This window comes from Hemitrygon akajei, chromosome 9, assembly GCF_048418815.1.
Source record: "Hemitrygon akajei chromosome 9, sHemAka1.3, whole genome shotgun sequence".
NCBI lineage: Eukaryota > Metazoa > Chordata > Chondrichthyes > Myliobatiformes > Dasyatidae > Hemitrygon > Hemitrygon akajei.
The window spans coordinates 67,489,875-67,509,173 of record NC_133132.1 but is presented as its reverse complement, the minus strand read 5'-3'; positions in this window follow the sequence as shown (position 1 = coordinate 67,509,173).

Below are 19,299 nucleotides of genomic sequence, written 5' to 3'. Positions count from 1 at the left end.
CTGACACTGTGACCCGTCACAGGTCGAGTCACATTCACGCTGAGTGACCCGTCACAGGGCGAGTCCCACTGACACTGTGACCCGTCACAGGGCGAGTCCCACTGACACTGTGACCCGTCACAGGGCGAGTCCCACTGACACTGTGACCCGTCACAGGACGAGTCCCACTGACACTGTGACCCGTCACAGGGCGAGTCACATTCACACTGAGTGACCCGTCACAGGTCGAGTCACACTGACACTGTGACCCGTCACAGGTCGAGACACACTGACACTGTGACCCGTCACAGGTCGAGTCACACTGACACTGTGACCCGTCACAGGGTGAGTCCCACTGACACTGTGACCCGTCACAGGGTGAGTCACACTGACACTGTGACCCGTCACAGGTCGAGTCCCACTGACACTGTGACCCGTCACAGGTCGAGTCCCACTCACGCTGAGTGACCCGTCACAGGTCGAGTCCCACTCACGCTGAGTGACCCGTCACAGGTTGAGTCCCACTCACGCTGAGTGACCCGTCACAGGACGAGTCCCACTGACGCTGAGTGACCCGTCACAGGGCGAGTCACACTGACATTGTGACCCGTCACAGGGCGAGTCACACTGACATTGTGACCCGTCACAGGTCGAGTCACATTCACGCTGAGTGACCCGTCACAGGGCGAGTCACACTGACACTGTGACCCGTCACAGGTCGAGTCACATTCACGCTGAGTGACCCGTCACAGGTCGAGTCCCACTCACGCTGAGTGACCCGTAACAGGGCGAGTCACACTGACATTGTGACCCGTCACAGGTCGAGTCACATTCACGCTGAGTGACCCGTCACAGGGCGAGTCACACTAACACTGTGACCCGTCACAGGGCGAGTCCCACTGACGCTGAGTGACCCGTCACAGGGCGAGTCACACTGACATTGTGACCCGTCACAGGTCGAGTCACATTCACGCTGAGTGACCCGTCACAGGTTGAGTCCCACTCACGCTGAGTGACCCGTCACAGGGCGAGTCACACTGACATTGTGACCCGTCACAGGTCGAGTCACATTCACGCTGAGTGACCCGTCACAGGGCGAGTCACACTGACACTGTGACCCGTCACAGGGCGAGTCCCACTGACACTGTGACCCGTCACAGGTCGAGTCCCACTCACGCTGAGTGACCCGTCACAGGTCGAGTCCCACTCACGCTGAGTGACCCGTCACAGGTTGAGTCCCACTCACGCTGAGTGACCCGTCACAGGGCGAGTCACACTCACACTGTGACCCGTCACAGGGCGAGTCACACTGACACTGTGACCCGTCACAGGTCGAGTCACATTCACGCTGAGTGACCCGTCACAGGGCGAGTCACAGTCACGCTGTGTGACCCATCACAGGGCGAGTCCCACACACGCTGAGTGACCCGTCACAGGACGAGTCCCACTGACGCTGAGTGACCCGTCACAGGGCGAGTCCCACTCATGCTGTGACCCGTCACAGAGCGAGTCACATTCACGCTGAGTGACCCGTCACAGGGCGAGTCCCACTGACACTGTGACCCATTACAGGGTGAGTCACACGCACGCTGAGTGACCCGTCACAGGGAGAGTCACACTGACACTGAGTGACCAGTCACAGGGCGAGTCACACTCACACTGTGACCCGTCACAGGGTGAGTCACACTCACACTGAGTGACCCGTCTCAGGGCGAGTCCCACTCACACTGAGTGACCCGTCACAGGGCGAGTCCCACTCACACTGAGTGACCCGTCACAGGGCGAGTCACATTCACACTGAGTGACCCGTCACAGGGCGAGTCACATTCACACTGAGTGACGCGTCACAGGGCGAGTCCCACTCACATTGGGTGACGCGTCACAGGGCGAGTCCCACTCACACTGAGTGACGCGTCACAGGGCGAGACCCACTCACACTGAGTGACGCGTCACAGGGCGAGTCCCACTCACACTGAGTGACGTGTCACAGGGCGAGTTCCACTCACACTGAGTGACGCGTCACAGGGTGAGTCACATTCACACTGAGTGACCCGTCACAGGGTGAGTCACATTCACACTGAGTGACCCGTCACAGGGCGAGTCCCACTCACACTGTGACCCGTCACAAGGCGAGTCCCACTGACACTGTGACCCGTCACAGGGCGAGTCCCACACACGCTGAGTGACCCGTCACAGGGCGAGTCCCACACACGCTGAGTGACCCGTCACAGGGCGAGTCCCACACACGCTTAGTGACCCGTCACAGGGCGAGTCCCACTCATGCTGAGTGACCCGTCACAGGGCGAGTCCCACTCACGCTGAGTGACCCGTCACAGGACGAGTCCCACTCACGCTGAGTGACCCGTCACAAGACGAGTCCCACTCACGCTGAGTGACCCGTCACAGGTCGAGTCCCACTGACACTGTGACCCGTCACAGGTCGAGTCCCACTCACGCTGAGTGACCCGTCACAGGTCGAGTCCCACTCACGCTGAGTGACCCGTCACAGGGCGAGTCACACTGACATTGTGACCCGTCACAGGTCGAGTCACATTCACGCTGACTGACCCGTCACAGGGCGAGTCACACTGACACTGTGACCCGTCACAGGTCGAGTCACATTCACGCTGAGTGACCCGTCACAGGGCGAGTCCCACTGACACTGTGACCCGTCACAGGGCGAGTCCCACTGACACTGTGACCCGTCACAGTGCGAGTCACACGCACGTTGAGTGACCCGTCACAGGGCGAGTCACACGCACGTTGAGTGACCCGTCACAGGGCGAGTCACACTGACACTGTGACCCGTCACAGGTCGAGTCCCACTCAAGCTGAGTGACCCGTCACAGGGCGAGTCACATTCACGCTGAGTGACCCGTCACAGGGCGAGTCACATTCACGCTGAGTGACCCGTCACAGGGCGAGTCCCACTGACACTGAGTGACCCGTCACAGGGCGAGTCCCACTGACACTGTGACCCGTCACAGGGCGAGTCACATTGACACTGAGTGACCCGTCACAGGGCGAGTCCCACTGACACTGTGACCCGTCACAGGTCGAGTCCCACTCACGCTGAGTGACCCGTCACAGGGCGAGTCACACTGACATTGTGACCCGTCACAGGTCGAGTCACATTCACGCTGAGTGACCCGTCACAGGGCGAGTCACACTGACACTGTGACCCGTCACAGGGCGAGTCCCACTCACGCTGAGTGACCCGTCACAGGGCGAGTCCCACTCACGCTGAGTGACCCGTCACAGGACGAGTCCCACTCACGCTGAGTGACCCGTCACAGGACGAGTCCCACTCACGCTGAGTGACCCGTCACAGGTCGAGTCCCACTGACATTGTGACCCGTCACAGGTCGAGTCCCACTCACGCTGAGTGACCCGTCACAGGTCGAGTCCCACTCACGCTGAGTGACCCGTCACAGGGCTAGTCCCACACACGCTGAGTGACCCGTCACAGGGCGAGTCCCACACACGCTTAGTGACCCGTCACAGGGCGAGTCCCACACATGCTTAGTGACCCGTCACAGGGCGAGTCCCACTCACGCTGAGTGACCCGTCACAGGGCGAGTCCCACTCACGCTGAGTGACCCGTCACAGGACGAGTCCCACTCACGCTGAGTGACCCGTCACAGGTTGAGTCCCACTGACACTGTGACCCGTCACAGGTCGAGTCCCACTCACGCTGAGTGACCCGTCACAGGTCGAGTCCCACTCACGCTGAGTGACCCGTCACAGGGCGAGTCACACTGACATTGTGACCCGTCACAGGGCGAGTCACACGCACGTTGAGTGACCCGTCACAGGGCGAGTCACACTGACACTGTGACCCGTCACAGGTCGAGTCCCACTCACGCTGAGTGACCTGTCACAGGGCGAGTCCCACTGACACTGTGACCCGTCACAGGGCGAGTCCCTCTGACACTGTGACCCGTCACAGGGCGAGTCACACGCACGTTGAGTGACCCGTCACAGGGCGAGTCACACTGACACTGTGACCCGTCACAGGTCGAGTCCCACTCACGCTGAGTGACCCGTCACAGGGCGAGTCACATTCACGCTGAGTGACCCGTCACAGGGCGAGTCACATTCACGCTGAGTGACCCGTCACAGGGCGAGTCACATTCACGCTGAGTGACCCGTCACAGGGCGAGTCCCACTGACACTGAGTGACCTGTCACAGGGCGAGTCCCACTGACACTGTGACCCGTCACAGGGCGAGTCACATTGACACTGAGTGACCCGTCACAGGGCGAGTCCCACTGACACTGTGACCCGTCACAGGGCGAGTCCCACTGACACTGTGACCCGTCACAGGGCGAGTCACACGCACGTTGAGTGACCCGTCACAGGGCGAGTCACACTGACACTGTGACCCGTCACAGGTCGAGTCCCACTCACGCTGAGTGACCCGTCACAGGTCGAGTCCCACTCACGCTGAGTGACCCGTCACAGGGCGAGTCACACTGACATTGTGACCCGTCACAGGTCGAGTCACATTCACGCTGACTGACCCGTCACAGGGCGAGTCACACTGACACTGGGTGACGCGTCACAGGGCGAGTCCCACTCACACTGAGTGACGCGTCACAGGGCGAGAACCACTCACACTGAGTGACGCGTCACAGGGCGAGTCCCACTCACACTGAGTGACGTGTCACAGGGCGAGTTCCACTCACACTGAGTGACGCGTCACAGGGTGAGTCACATTCACACTGAGTGACCCGTCACAGGGTGAGTCACATTCACACTGAGTGACCCGTCACAGGGCGAGTCCCACTCACACTGTGACCCGTCACAAGGCGAGTCCCACTGACACTGTGACCCGTCACAGGGCGAGTCCCACACACGCTGAGTGACCCGTCACAGGGCGAGTCCCACACACGCTGAGTGACCCGTCACAGGGCGAGTCCCACACACGCTTAGTGACCCGTCACAGGGCGAGTCCCAGTCACGCTGAGTGACCCGTCACAGGGCGAGTCCCACTCACGCTGAGTGACCCGTCACAGGACGAGTCCCACTCACGCTGAGTGACCCGTCACAGGACGAGTCCCACTCACGCTGAGTGACCCGTCACAGGTCGAGTCCCACTGACACTGTGACCCGTCACAGGTCGAGTCCCACTCACGCTGAGTGACCCGTCACAGGTCGAGTCCCACTCACGCTGAGTGACCCGTCACAGGGCGAGTCACACTGACATTGTGACCCGTCACAGGTCGAGTCACATTCACGCTGACTGACCCGTCACAGGGCGAGTCACACTGACACTGTGACCCGTCACAGGTCGAGTCACATTCACTCTGAGTGACCCGTCACAGGGCGAGTCCCACTGACACTGTGACCCGTCACAGGGCGAGTCCCACTGACACTGTGACCCGTCACAGGGCGAGTCCCACTGACACTGTGACCCGTCACAGGGCGAGTACCACTGACACTGTGACCCGTCACAGGGCGAGTCACACGCACGTTGAGTGACCCGTCACAGGGCGAGTCACACTGACACTGTGACCCGTCACAGGTCGAGTCCCACTCACGCTGAGTGACCCGTCACAGGGCGAGTCACATTCACGCTGAGTGACCCGTCACAGGGCGAGTCACATTCACGCTGAGTGACCCGTCACAGGGCGAGTCCCACTGACACTGAGTGACCCGTCACAGGGCGAGTCCCACTGACACTGTGACCCGTCACAGGGCGAGTCACATTGACACTGAGTGACCCGTCACAGGGCGAGTCCCACTGACACTGTGACCCGTCACAGGTCGAGTCCCACTCACGCTGAGTGACCCGTCACAGGGCGAGTCACACTGACATTGTGACCCGTCACAGGTCGAGTCACATTCACGCTGAGTGACCCGTCACAGGGCGAGTCACACTGACACTGTGACCCGTCACAGGGCGAGTCACATTGACACTGAGTGACCCGTCACAGGGCGAGTCCCACTCACGCTGAGTGACCCGTCACAGGACGAGTCCCACTCACGCTGAGTGACCCGTCACAGGACGAGTCCCACTCACGCTGAGTGACCCGTCACAGGTCGAGTCCCACTGACATTGTGACCCGTCACAGGTCGAGTCCCACTCACGCTGAGTGACCCGTCACAGGTCGAGTCCCACTCACGCTGAGTGACCCGTCACAGGGCTAGTCCCACACACGCTGAGTGACCCGTCACAGGGCGAGTCCCACACACGCTTAGTGACCCGTCACAGGGCGAGTCCCACACATGCTTAGTGACCCGTCACAGGGCGAGTCCCACTCACGCTGAGTGACCCGTCACAGGGCGAGTCCCACTCACGCTGAGTGACCCGTCACAGGACGAGTCCCACTCACGCTGAGTGACCCGTCACAGGTCGAGTCCCACTGACACTGTGACCCGTCACAGGTCGAGTCCCACTCACGCTGAGTGACCCGTCACAGGTCGAGTCCCACTCACGCTGAGTGACCCGTCACAGGGCGAGTCACACTGACATTGTGACCCGTCACAGGTCGAGTCACATTCACGCTGAGTGACCCGTCACAGGGCGAGTCCCACTGACACTGTGACCCGTCACAGGGCGAGTCCCACTGACACTGTGACCCGTCACAGGGCGAGTCACACGCACGTTGAGTGACCCGTCACAGGGCGAGTCACACTGACACTGTGACCCGTCACAGGTCGAGTCCCACTCACGCTGAGTGACCCGTCACAGGGCGAGTCACATTCACGCTGAGTGACCCGTGACAGGGCGAGTCACATTCACGCTGAGTGACCCGTCACAGGGCGAGTCCCACTGACACTGAGTGACCCGTCACAGGGCGAGTCCCACTGACACTGTGACCCGTCACAGGGCGAGTCACATTGACACTGAGTGACCCGTCACAGGGCGAGTCCCACTGACACTGTGACCCGTCACAGGGCGAGTCCCACTGACACTGTGACCCGTCACAGGGCGAGTCCCACTGACACTGTGACCCGTCACAGGGCGAGTCACACTGACACTGTGACACGTCACAGGTCGAGTCCCACTCACGCTGAGTGACCCGTCACAGGGCGAGTCCCACACATGGTGAGTGACCCGTCACAGGGCGAGTCCCACTCACGCTGAGTGACCCGTCACAGGGCGAGTCCCACTCACGCTGAGTGACCCGTCACAGGGCGAGTCCCACTCACGCTGAGTGACCCGTCACAGGACGAGTCCCACTCACGCTGAGTGACCCGTCACAGGTCGAGTCCCACTCACACTGTGACCCATCACAGGTCGAGTCCCACTCACGCTGAGTGACCCGTCACAGGGCGAGTCCCACTCACGCTGAGTGACCCGTCACAGGGCGAGTCCCACTCACGCTGAGTGACCCGTCACAGGGCGAGTCACATTGACACTGAGTGACCCGTCACAGGGCGAGTCACATTGACACTGAGTGACCCGTCACAGGTCGAGTCCCACTCACACTGTGACCCATCACAGGTCGAGTCCCACTCACGCTGAGTGACCCGTCACAGGACGAGTCCCACTCACGCTGAGTGACCCGTCACAGGTCGAGTCCCACTCACACTGTGACCCATCACAGGGCGAGTCCCACTCACGCTGAGTGACCCATCACAGGTCGAGTCCCACTCACGCTGAGTGACCCGTCACAGGGCGAGTCCCACTCACGCTGAGTGACCCGTCACAGGGCGAGTCCCACTCACGCTGAGTGACCCGTCACAGGGCGAGTCCCACTCACGCTGAGTGACCCGTCACAGGGCGAGTCCCACTCACGCTGTGACCCGTCACAGAGCGAGTCACATTCACGCTGAGTGACCCGTCACAGGGCGAGTCACATTGACACTGAGTGACCCGTCACAGGGCGAGTCCCACTGACACTGTGACCCGTCACAGGGCGAGTCCCACTGACACTGTGACCCATTACAGGGTGAGTCACACGCACGCTGAGTGACCCGTCACAGGGCGAGTCACATTGACACTGAGTGACCCGTCACAGGGCGAGTCCCACTGACACTGTGACCCGTCACAGGGCGAGTCCCACTGACACTGTGACCCGTCACAGGGCGAGTCACACGCACGCTGAGTGACCCGTCACAGGGCGAGTCACATTGACACTGAGTGACCCGTCACAGGGCGAGTCCCACTGACACTGTGACCCGTCACAGGGCGAGTCACACTGACACTGTGACCCGTCACAGGGCGAGTCACACGCACGTTGAGTGACCCGTCACAGGGCGAGTCACACTGACACTGTGACCCGTCACAGGTCGAGTCCCACTCACGCTGAGTGACCCGTCACAGGGCGAGTCACATTCACGCTGAGTGACCCGTCACAGGGCGAGTCCCACTGACACTGAGTGACCTGTCACAGGGCGAGTCCCACTGACACTGTGACCCGTCACAGGGCGAGTCACATTGACACTGAGTGACCCGTCACAGGGCGAGTCCCACTGACACTGTGACCCGTCACAGGGCGAGTCCCACTGACACTGTGACCCGTCACAGGGCGAGTCACACGCACGTTGAGTGACCCGTCACAGGGCGAGTCACACTGACACTGTGACCCGTCACAGGTCGAGTCCCACTCACGCTGAGTGACCCGTCACAGGTCGAGTCCCACTCACGCTGAGTGACCCGTCACAGGGCGAGTCACACTGACATTGTGACCCGTCACAGGTCGAGTCACATTCACGCTGACTGACCCGTCACAGGGCGAGTCACACTGACACTGGGTGACGCGTCACAGGGCGAGTCCCACTCACGCTGAGTGACCCGTCACAGGTCGAGTCCCACTCACACTGTGACCCATCACAGGTCGAGTCCCACTCACGCTGAGTGACCCGTCACAGGGCGAGTCCCACTCACGCTGAGTGACCCGTCACAGGGCGAGTCCCACTCACGCTGAGTGACCCGTCACAGGGCGAGTCCCACTCACGCTGAGTGACCCGTCACAGGGCGAGTCCCACTCATGCTGAGTGACCCGTCACAGGACGAGTCCCACTCACGCTGAGTGACCCGTCACAGGTCGAGTCCCACTCACACTGTGACCCATCACAGGTCGAGTCCCACTCACGCTGAGTGACCCGTCACAGGGCGAGTCCCACTCACGCTGAGTGACCCGTCACAGGGCGAGTCCCACTCACGCTGAGTGACCCGTCACAGGGCGAGTCCCACTCACGCTGAGTGACCCGTCACAGGGCGAGTCCCACTCATGCTGAGTGACCCGTCACAGGACGAGTCCCACTCACACTGTGACCCATCACAGGTCGAGTCCCACTCACGCTGAGTGACCCGTCACAGGTCGAGTCCCACTCACGCTGAGTGACCCGTCACAGGTTGAGTCCCACTCACGCTGAGTGACCCGTCACAGGGCGAGTCACACTGACACTGTGACCCGTCACAGGTCGAGTCACATTCACGCTGAGTGACCCGTCACAGGGCGAGTCACATTCACGCTGAGTGACCCGTCACAGGTCGAGTCCCACTGACACTGTGACCCGTCACAGGGCGAGTCACATTCACGCTGAGTGACCCGTCACAGGGCGAGTCACATTCACGCTGAGTGACCCGTCACAGGGCAAGTCCCACTGACACTGTGACCCGTCACAGGGCGAGTCCCACTGACACTGTGACCCGTCACAGGGCGAGTCCCACTGACACTGTGACCCGTCACAGGGCGGGTCACACGCACGCTGAGTGACCCGTCACAGGGCGAGTCACACTGACACTGTGACCCGTCACAGGTCGAGTCCCACTCACGCTGAGTGACCCGTCACAGGGCGAGTCACATTCACGCTGAGTGACCCGTCACAGGGCGAGTCACAGTCACGCTGTGTGACCCATCACAGGGCGAGTCCCACACACGCTGAGTGACCCGTCACAGGACGAGTCCCACTGACGCTGAGTGACCCGTCACAGGGCGAGTCCCACTCACGCTGTGACCCGTCACAGAGCGAGTCACATTCACGCTGAGTGACCCGTCACAGGGCGAGTCCCACTGACACTGTGACCCATTACAGGGTGAGTCACACGCACGCTGAGTGACCCGTCACAGGGCGAGTCACATTGACACTGAGTGACCCGTCACAGGGCGAGTCCCACTGACACTGTGACCCGTCACAGGGCGAGTCCCACTGACACTGTGACCCGTCACAGGGCGAGTCACACGCACGCTGAGTGACCCGTCACAGGGCGAGTCACATTGACACTGAGTGACCCGTCACAGGGCGAGTCCCACTGACACTGTGACCCGTCACAGGGCGAGTCACACTGACACTGTGACCCATCACAGGGTGAGTCACACGCACGCTGAGTGACCCGTCACAGGGCGAGTCACACTGACACTGTGACCCGTCACAGAGCGAGTCACACTGACACTGTGACCCGTCACAGGGCGAGTCACACTCATGCTGAGTGACCCGTCACAGGGCGTGTCCCACTCACGCTGAGTGACCCGTCACAGGGCGAGTCCCACTCATGCTGAGTGACCCGTCACAGGGCGTGTCCCACTCACGCTGAGTGACCCGTCACAGGGCGAGTCCCACTCACGCTGAGTGACCCGTCACAGGGCGAGTCCCACTCACGCTGAGTGACCCGTCACAGGGAGAGTCACACTGACGCTGAGTGACCCGTCACAGGCGAGTCACATTCACACTGTGTGACCCGTCACAGGGCGAGTCACACTCACACTGTGACCCGTCACAGGGCGAGTCACATTCACACTGTGTGACCCGTCACAGGGCGAGTCACATTCACACTGTGTGACCCGTCACAGGGCGAGTCACATTCACACTGTGTGACCCGTCACAGGGCGAGTCACATTCAGACTGTGTGACCCGTCACAGGGTGAGTCACACTCACCCTGTGACCCGTCACAGGGCGAGTCCCACTCACACTGAGTGACCCGTCACAGGGCGAGTCCCACTCACACTGAGTGACCCGTCACAGGGCGAGTCACATTCACACTGAGTGACCCGTCACAGGGCGAGTCCCACTGACACTGTGACCCGTCACAGGGCGAGTCACACGCACGTTGAGTGACCCGTCACAGGGCGAGTCACACTGACACTGTGACCCGTCACAGGTCGAGTCCCACTCACGCTGAGTGACCCGTCACAGGGCGAGTCCCACTGACACTGTGACCCGTCACAGGGCGAGTCCCACTGACACTGTGACCCGTCACAGGTCGAGTCACACGCACGTTGACTGACCCGTCACAGGGCGAGTCACACTGACACTGTGACCCGTCACAGGTCGAGTCACATTCACGCTGAGTGACCCGTCACAGGGCGAGTCCCACTGACACTGTGACCCGTCACAGGGCGAGTCCCACTGACACTGTGACCCGTCACAGGGCGAGTCCCACTGACACTGTGACCCGTCACAGGGCGAGTCACACGCACGTTGAGTGACCCGTCACAGGGCGAGTCACACGCACGTTGAGTGACCCGTCACAGGGCGAGTCACACTGACACTGTGACCCGTCACAGGTCGAGTCCCACTCAAGCTGCGTGACCCGTCACAGGGCGAGTCACATTCACGCTGAGTGACCCGTCACAGGGCGAGTCACATTCACGCTGAGTGACCCGTCACAGGGCGAGTCCCACTGACACTGAGTGACCCGTCACAGGGCGAGTCCCACTGACACTGTGACCCGTCACAGGGCGAGTCACATTGACACTGAGTGACCCGTCACAGGGCGAGTCCCACTGACACTGTGACCCGTCACAGGTCGAGTCCCACTCACGCTGAGTGACCCGTCACAGGGCGAGTCACACTGACATTGTGACCCGTCACAGGTCGAGTCACATTCACGCTGAGTGACCCGTCACAGGGCGAGTCACACTGACACTGTGACCCGTCACAGGGCGAGTCCCACTCACGCTGAGTGACCCGTCACAGGGCGAGTCCCACTCACGCTGAGTGACCCGTCACAGGACGAGTCCCACTCACGCTGAGTGACCCGTCACAGGACGAGTCCCACTCACGCTGAGTGACCCGTCACAGGTCGAGTCCCACTGACATTGTGACCCGTCACAGGTCGAGTCCCAATCACGCTGAGTGACCCGTCACAGGTCGAGTCCCACTCACGCTGAGTGACCCGTCACAGGGCTAGTCCCACACACGCTGAGTGACCCGTCACAGGGCGAGTCCCACACACGCTTAGTGACCCGTCACAGGGCGAGTCCCACACATGCTTAGTGACCCGTCACAGGGCGAGTCCCACTCACGCTGAGTGACCCGTCACAGGGCGAGTCCCACTCACGCTGAGTGACCCGTCACAGGACGAGTCCCACTCACGCTGAGTGACCCGTCACAGGTTGAGTCCCACTGACACTGTGACCCGTCACAGGTCGAGTCCCACTCACGCTGAGTGACCCGTCACAGGTCGAGTCCCACTCACGCTGAGTGACCCGTCACAGGGCGAGTCACACTGACATTGTGACCCGTCACAGGTCGAGTCACATTTACGCTGAGTGACCTGTCACAGGGCGAGTCCCACTGACACTGTGACCCGTCACAGGGCGAGTCCCTCTGACACTGTGACCCGTCACAGGGCGAGTCACACGCACGTTGAGTGACCCGTCACAGGGCGAGTCACACTGACACTGTGACCCGTCACAGGTCGAGTCCCACTCACGCTGAGTGACCCGTCACAGGGCGAGTCACATTCACGCTGAGTGACCCGTCACAGGGCGAGTCCCACTGACACTGAGTGACCTGTCACAGGGCGAGTCCCACTGACACTGTGACCCGTCACAGGGCGAGTCACATTGACACTGAGTGACCCGTCACAGGGCGAGTCCCACTGACACTGTGACCCGTCACAGGGCGAGTCCCACTGACACTGTGACCCGTCACAGGGCGAGTCACACGCACGTTGAGTGACCCGTCACAGGGCGAGTCACACTGACACTGTGACCCGTCACAGGTCGAGTCCCACTCACGCTGAGTGACCCGTCACAGGTCGAGTCCCACTCACGCTGAGTGACCCGTCACAGGGCGAGTCACACTGACATTGTGACCCGTCACAGGGCGAGTCACATTCACGCTGACTGACCCGTCACAGGGCGAGTCACACTGACACTGGGTGACGCGTCACAGGGCGAGTCCCACTCACAGTGAGTGACGCGTCACAGGGCGAGAACCACTCACACTGAGTGACGCGTCACAGGGCGAGTCCCACTCACACTGAGTGACGTGTCACAGGGCGAGTTCCACTCACACTGAGTGACGCGTCACAGGGTGAGTCACATTCACACTGAGTGACCCGTCACAGGGTGAGTCACATTCACACTGAGTGACCCGTCACAGGGCGAGTCCCACACATGCTTAGTGACCCGTCACAGGGCGAGTCCCACTCACGCTGAGTGACCCGTCACAGGGCGAGTCCCACTCACGCTGAGTGACCCGTCACAGGACGAGTCCCACTCACGCTGAGTGACCCGTCACAGGTTGAGTCCCACTGACACTGTGACCCGTCACAGGTCGAGTCCCACTCACGCTGAGTGACCCGTCACAGGTCGAGTCCCACTCACGCTGAGTGACCCGTCACAGGGCGAGTCACACTGACATTGTGACCCGTCACAGGTCGAGTCACATTTACGCTGAGTGACCTGTCACAGGGCGAGTCCCACTGACACTGTGACCCGTCACAGGGCGAGTCCCTCTGACACTGTGACCCGTCACAGGGCGAGTCACACGCACGTTGAGTGACCCGTCACAGGGCGAGTCACACGCACGTTGAGTGACCCGTCACAGGGCGAGTCACACTGACACTGTGACCCGTCACAGGTCGAGTCCCACTCACGCTGAGTGACCCGTCACAGGTCGAGTCCCACTCACGCTGAGTGACCCGTCACAGGGCGAGTCACACTGACATTGTGACCCGTCACAGGTCGAGTCACATTCACGCTGACTGACCCGTCACAGGGCGAGTCACACTGACACTGGGTGACGCGTCACAGGGCGAGTCCCACTCACAGTGAGTGACGCGTCACAGGGCGAGAACCACTCACACTGAGTGACGCGTCACAGGGCGAGTCCCACTCACACTGAGTGACGTGTCACAGGGCGAGTTCCACTCACACTGAGTGACGCGTCACAGGGTGAGTCACATTCACACTGAGTGACCCGTCACAGGGTGAGTCACATTCACACTGAGTGACCCGTCACAGGGCGAGTCCCACTCACACTGTGACCCGTCACAAGGCGAGTCCCACTGACACTGTGACCCGTCACAGGGCGAGTCCCACACACGCTGAGTGACCCGTCACAGGGCGAGTCCCACACACGCTGAGTGACCCGTCACAGGGCGAGTCCCACACACGCTTAGTGACCCGTCACAGGGCAAGTCCCACTCACGCTGAGTGACCCGTCACAGGGCGAGTCCCACTCACGCTGAGTGACCCGTCACAGGACAAGTCCCACTCACGCTGAGTGACCCGTCACAGGACGAGTCCCACTCACGCTGAGTGACCCGTCACAGGTCGAGTCCCACTGACACTGTGACCCGTCACAGGTCGAGTCCCACTCACGCTGAGTGACCCGTCACAGGTCGAGTCCCACTCACGCTGAGTGACCCGTCACAGGGCGAGTCACACTGACATTGTGACCCGTCACAGGTCGAGTCACATTCACGCTGACTGACCCGTCACAGGGCGAGTCACACTGACACTGTGACCCGTCACAGGTCGAGTCACATTCACTCTGAGTGACCCGTCACAGGGCGAGTCCCACTGACACTGTGACCCGTCACAGGGCGAGTCCCACTGACACTGTGACCCGTCACAGGGCGAGTACCACTGACACTGTGACCCGTCACAGGGCGAGTCACACGCACGTTGAGTGACCCGTCACAGGGCGAGTCACACTGACACTGTGACCCGTCACAGGTCGAGTCCCACTCACGCTGAGTGACCCGTCACAGGGCGAGTCACATTCACGCTGAGTGACCCGTCACAGGGCGAGTCACATTCACGCTGAGTGACCCGTCACAGGGCGAGTCCCACTGACACTGAGTGACCCGTCACAGGGCGAGTCCCACTGACACTGTGACCCGTCACAGGGCGAGTCACATTGACACTGAGTGACCCGTCACAGGGCGAGTCCCACTGACACTGTGACCCGTCACAGGTCGAGTCCCACTCACGCTGAGTGACCCGTCACAGGTCGAGTCCCACTCACGCTGAGTGACCCGTCACAGGGCGAGTCACACTGACATTGTGACCCGTCACAGGTCGAGTCACATTCACGCTGAGTGACCCGTCACAGGGCGAGTCACACTGACACTGTGACCCGTCACAGGGCGAGTCCCACTCACGCTGAGTGACCCGTCACAGGGCGAGTCCCACTCACGCTGAGTGACCCGTCACAGGACGAGTCCCACTCACGCTGAGTGACCCGTCACAGGACGAGTCCCACTCACGCTGAGTGACCCGTCACAGGTCGAGTCCCACTGACATTGTGACCCGTCACAGGTCGAGTCCCACTCACGCTGAGTGACCCGTCACAGGTCGAGTCCCACTCACGCTGAGTGACCCGTCACAGGGCTAGTCCCACACACGCTGAGTGACCCGTCACAGGGCGAGTCCCACACACGCTTAGTGACCCGTCACAGGGCGAGTCCCACACATGCTTAGTGACCCGTCACAGGGCGAGTCCCACTCACGCTGAGTGACCCGTCACAGGGCGAGTCCCACTCACGCTGAGTGACCCGTCACAGGACGAGTCCCACTCACGCTGAGTGACCCGTCACAGGTCGAGTCCCACTGACACTGTGACCCGTCACAGGTCGAGTCCCACTCACGCTGAGTGACCCGTCACAGGTCGAGTCCCACTCACGCTGAGTGACCCGTCACAGGGCGAGTCACACTGACATTGTGACCCGTCACAGGTCGAGTCATATTCACGCTGAGTGACCCGTCACAGGGCGAGTCCCACTGACACTGTGACCCGTCACAGGGCGAGTCCCACTGACACTGTGACCCGTCACAGGGCGAGTCACACGCACGTTGAGTGACCCGTCACAGGGCGAGTCACACTGACACTGTGACCCGTCACAGGTCGAGTCCCACTCACGCTGAGTGACCCGTCACAGGGCGAGTCACATTCACGCTGAGTGACCCGTGACAGGGCGAGTCACATTCACGCTGAGTGACCCGTCACAGGGCGAGTCCCACTGACACTGAGTGACCCGTCACAGGGCGAGTCCCACTGACACTGTGACCCGTCACAGGGCGAGTCACATTGACACTGAGTGACCCGTCACAGGGCGAGTCCCACTGACACTGTGACCCGTCACAGGGCGAGTCCCACTGACACTGTGACCCGTCACAGGGCGAGTCCCACTGACACTGTGACCCGTCACAGGGCGAGTCACACTGACACTGTGACACGTCACAGGTCGAGTCCCACTCACGCTGAGTGACCCGTCACAGGGCGAGTCCCACACATGGTGAGTGACCCGTCACAGGGCGAGTCCCACTCACGCTGAGTGACCCGTCACAGGGCGAGTCCCACTCACGCTGAGTGACCCGTCACAGGGCGAGTCCCACTCACGCTGAGTGACCCGTCACAGGGCGAGTCCCACTCATGCTGAGTGACCCGTCACAGGACGAGTCCCACTCACGCTGAGTGACCCGTCACAGGTCGAGTCCCACTCACACTGTGACCCATCACAGGTCGAGTCCCACTCACGCTGAATGACCCGTCACAGGGCGAGTCCCACTCACGCTGAGTGACCCGTCACAGGGCGAGTCCCACACATGCTGAGTGACCCGTCACAGGGCGAGTCCCACTCACGCTGAGTGACCCGTCACAGGGCGAGTCCCACTCACGCTGAGTGACCCGTCACAGGTCGAGTCCCACTCACGCTGAGTGACCCGTCACAGGTTGAGTCCCACTCACGCTGAGTGACCCGTCACAGGGCGAGTCACACTGACACTGTGACCCGTCACAGGTCGAGTCACATTCACGCTGAGTGACCCGTCACAGGGCGAGTCACATTCACGCTGAGTGACCCGTCACAGGTCGAGTCCCACTGACACTGTGACCCGTCACAGGGCGAGTCACATTCACGCTGAGTGACCCGTCACAGGGCGAGTCACATTCACGCTGAGTGACCCGTCACAGGGCAAGTCCCACTGACACTGTGACCCGTCACAGGGCGAGTCCCACTGACACTGTGACCCGTCACAGGGCGAGTCCCACTGACACTGTGACCCGTCACAGGGCGGGTCACACGCACGCTGAGTGACCCGTCACAGGGCGAGTCACACTGACACTGTGACCCGTCACAGGTCGAGTCCCACTCACGCTGAGTGACCCGTCACAGGGCGAGTCACATTCACGCTGAGTGACCCGTCACAGGGCGAGTCACAGTCACGCTGTGTGACCCATCACAGGGCGAGTCCCACACACGCTGAGTGACCCGTCACAGGACGAGTCCCACTGACGCTGAGTGACCCGTCACAGGGCGAGTCCCACTCACGCTGTGACCCGTCACAGAGCGAGTCACATTCACGCTGAGTGACCCGTCACAGGGCGAGTCCCACTGACACTGTGACCCATTACAGGGTGAGTCACACGCACGCTGAGTGACCCGTCACAGGGCGAGTCACACTGACACTGTGACCCATTACAGGGTGAGTCACATGCACGCTGAGTGACCCGTCACAGGGCGAGTCACATTGACACTGAGTGACCCGTCACAGGGCGAGTCCCACTGACACTGTGACCCGTCACAGGGCGAGTCCCACTGACACTGTGACCCGTCACAGGGCGAGTCACACGCACGCTGAGTGACCCGTCACAGGGCGAGTCACATTGACACTGAGTGACCCGTCACAGGGCGAGTCCCACTGACACTGTGACCCGTCACAGGGCGAGTCACACTGACACTGTGACCCATCACAGGGTGAGTCACACGCACGCTGAGTGACCCGTCACAGGGCGAGTCACACTGACACTGTGACCCGTCACAGAGCGAGTCACACTGACACTGTGACCCGTCACAGGGCGAGTCACACTCATGCTGAGTGACCCGTCACAGGGCGTGTCCCACTCACGCTGAGTGACCCGTCACAGGGCGAGTCCCACTCACGCTGAGTGACCCGTCACAGGGCGAGTCCCACTCACGCTGAGTGACCCGTCACAGGGAGAGTCACACTGACGCTGAGTGACCCGTCACAGGGCGAGTCACATTCACACTGTGTGACCCGTCACAGGGCGAGTCACACTCACACTGTGACCCGTCACAGGGCGAGTCACATTCACACTGTGTGACCCGTCACAGGGCGAGTCACATTCACACTGTGTGACCCGTCACAGGGCGAGTCACATTCACACTGTGTGACCCGTCACAGGGCGAGTCACATTCACACTGTGTGACCCGTCACAGGGCGAGTCACATTCAGACTGTGTGACCCGTCACAGGGTGAGTCACACTCACCCTGTGACCCTTCACAGGGCGAGTCCCACTCACACTGAGTGACCCGTCACAGGGCGAGTCCCACTCACACTGAGTGACCCGTCACAGGGCGAGTCACATTCACACTGAGTGACCCGTCACAGGGCGAGTCCCACTGACACTGTGACCCGTCACAGGGCGAGTCACACGCACGTTGAGTGACCCGTCACAGGGCGAGTCACACTGACACTGTGACCCGTCACAGGTCGAGTCCCACTCACGCTGAGTGACCCGTCACAGGGCGAGTCACATTCACGCTGAGTGACCCGTCACAGGGCGAGTCACATTCACGCTGAGTGACCCGTCACAGGGCGAGTCCCACTGACACTGAGTGACCCGTCACAGGGCGAGTCCCACTGACACTGTGACCCGTCACAGGGCGAGTCACATTGACACTGAGTGACCCGTCACAGGGCGAGTCCCACTGACACTGTGACCCGTCACAGGGCGAGTCCCACTGACACTGTGACCCGTCACAGGGCGAGTCCCACTGACACTGTGACCCGTCACAGGGCGAGTCACACTGACACTGTGACACGTCACAGGTCGAGTCCCACTCACGCTGAGTGACCCGTCACAGGGCGAGTCCCACACATGGTGAGTGACCCGTCACAGGGCGAGTCCCACTCACGCTGAGTGACCCGTCACAGGGCGAGTCCCACTCACGCTGAGTGACCCGTCACAGGGCGAGTCCCACTCACGCTGAGTGACCCGTCACAGGGCGAGTCCCACTCATGCTGAGTGACCCGTCACAGGACGAGTCCCACTCACGCTGAGTGACCCGTCACAGGTCGAGTCCCACTCACACTGTGACCCATCACAGGTCGAGTCCCACTCACGCTGAGTGACCCGTCACAGGGCGAGTCCCACTCACGCT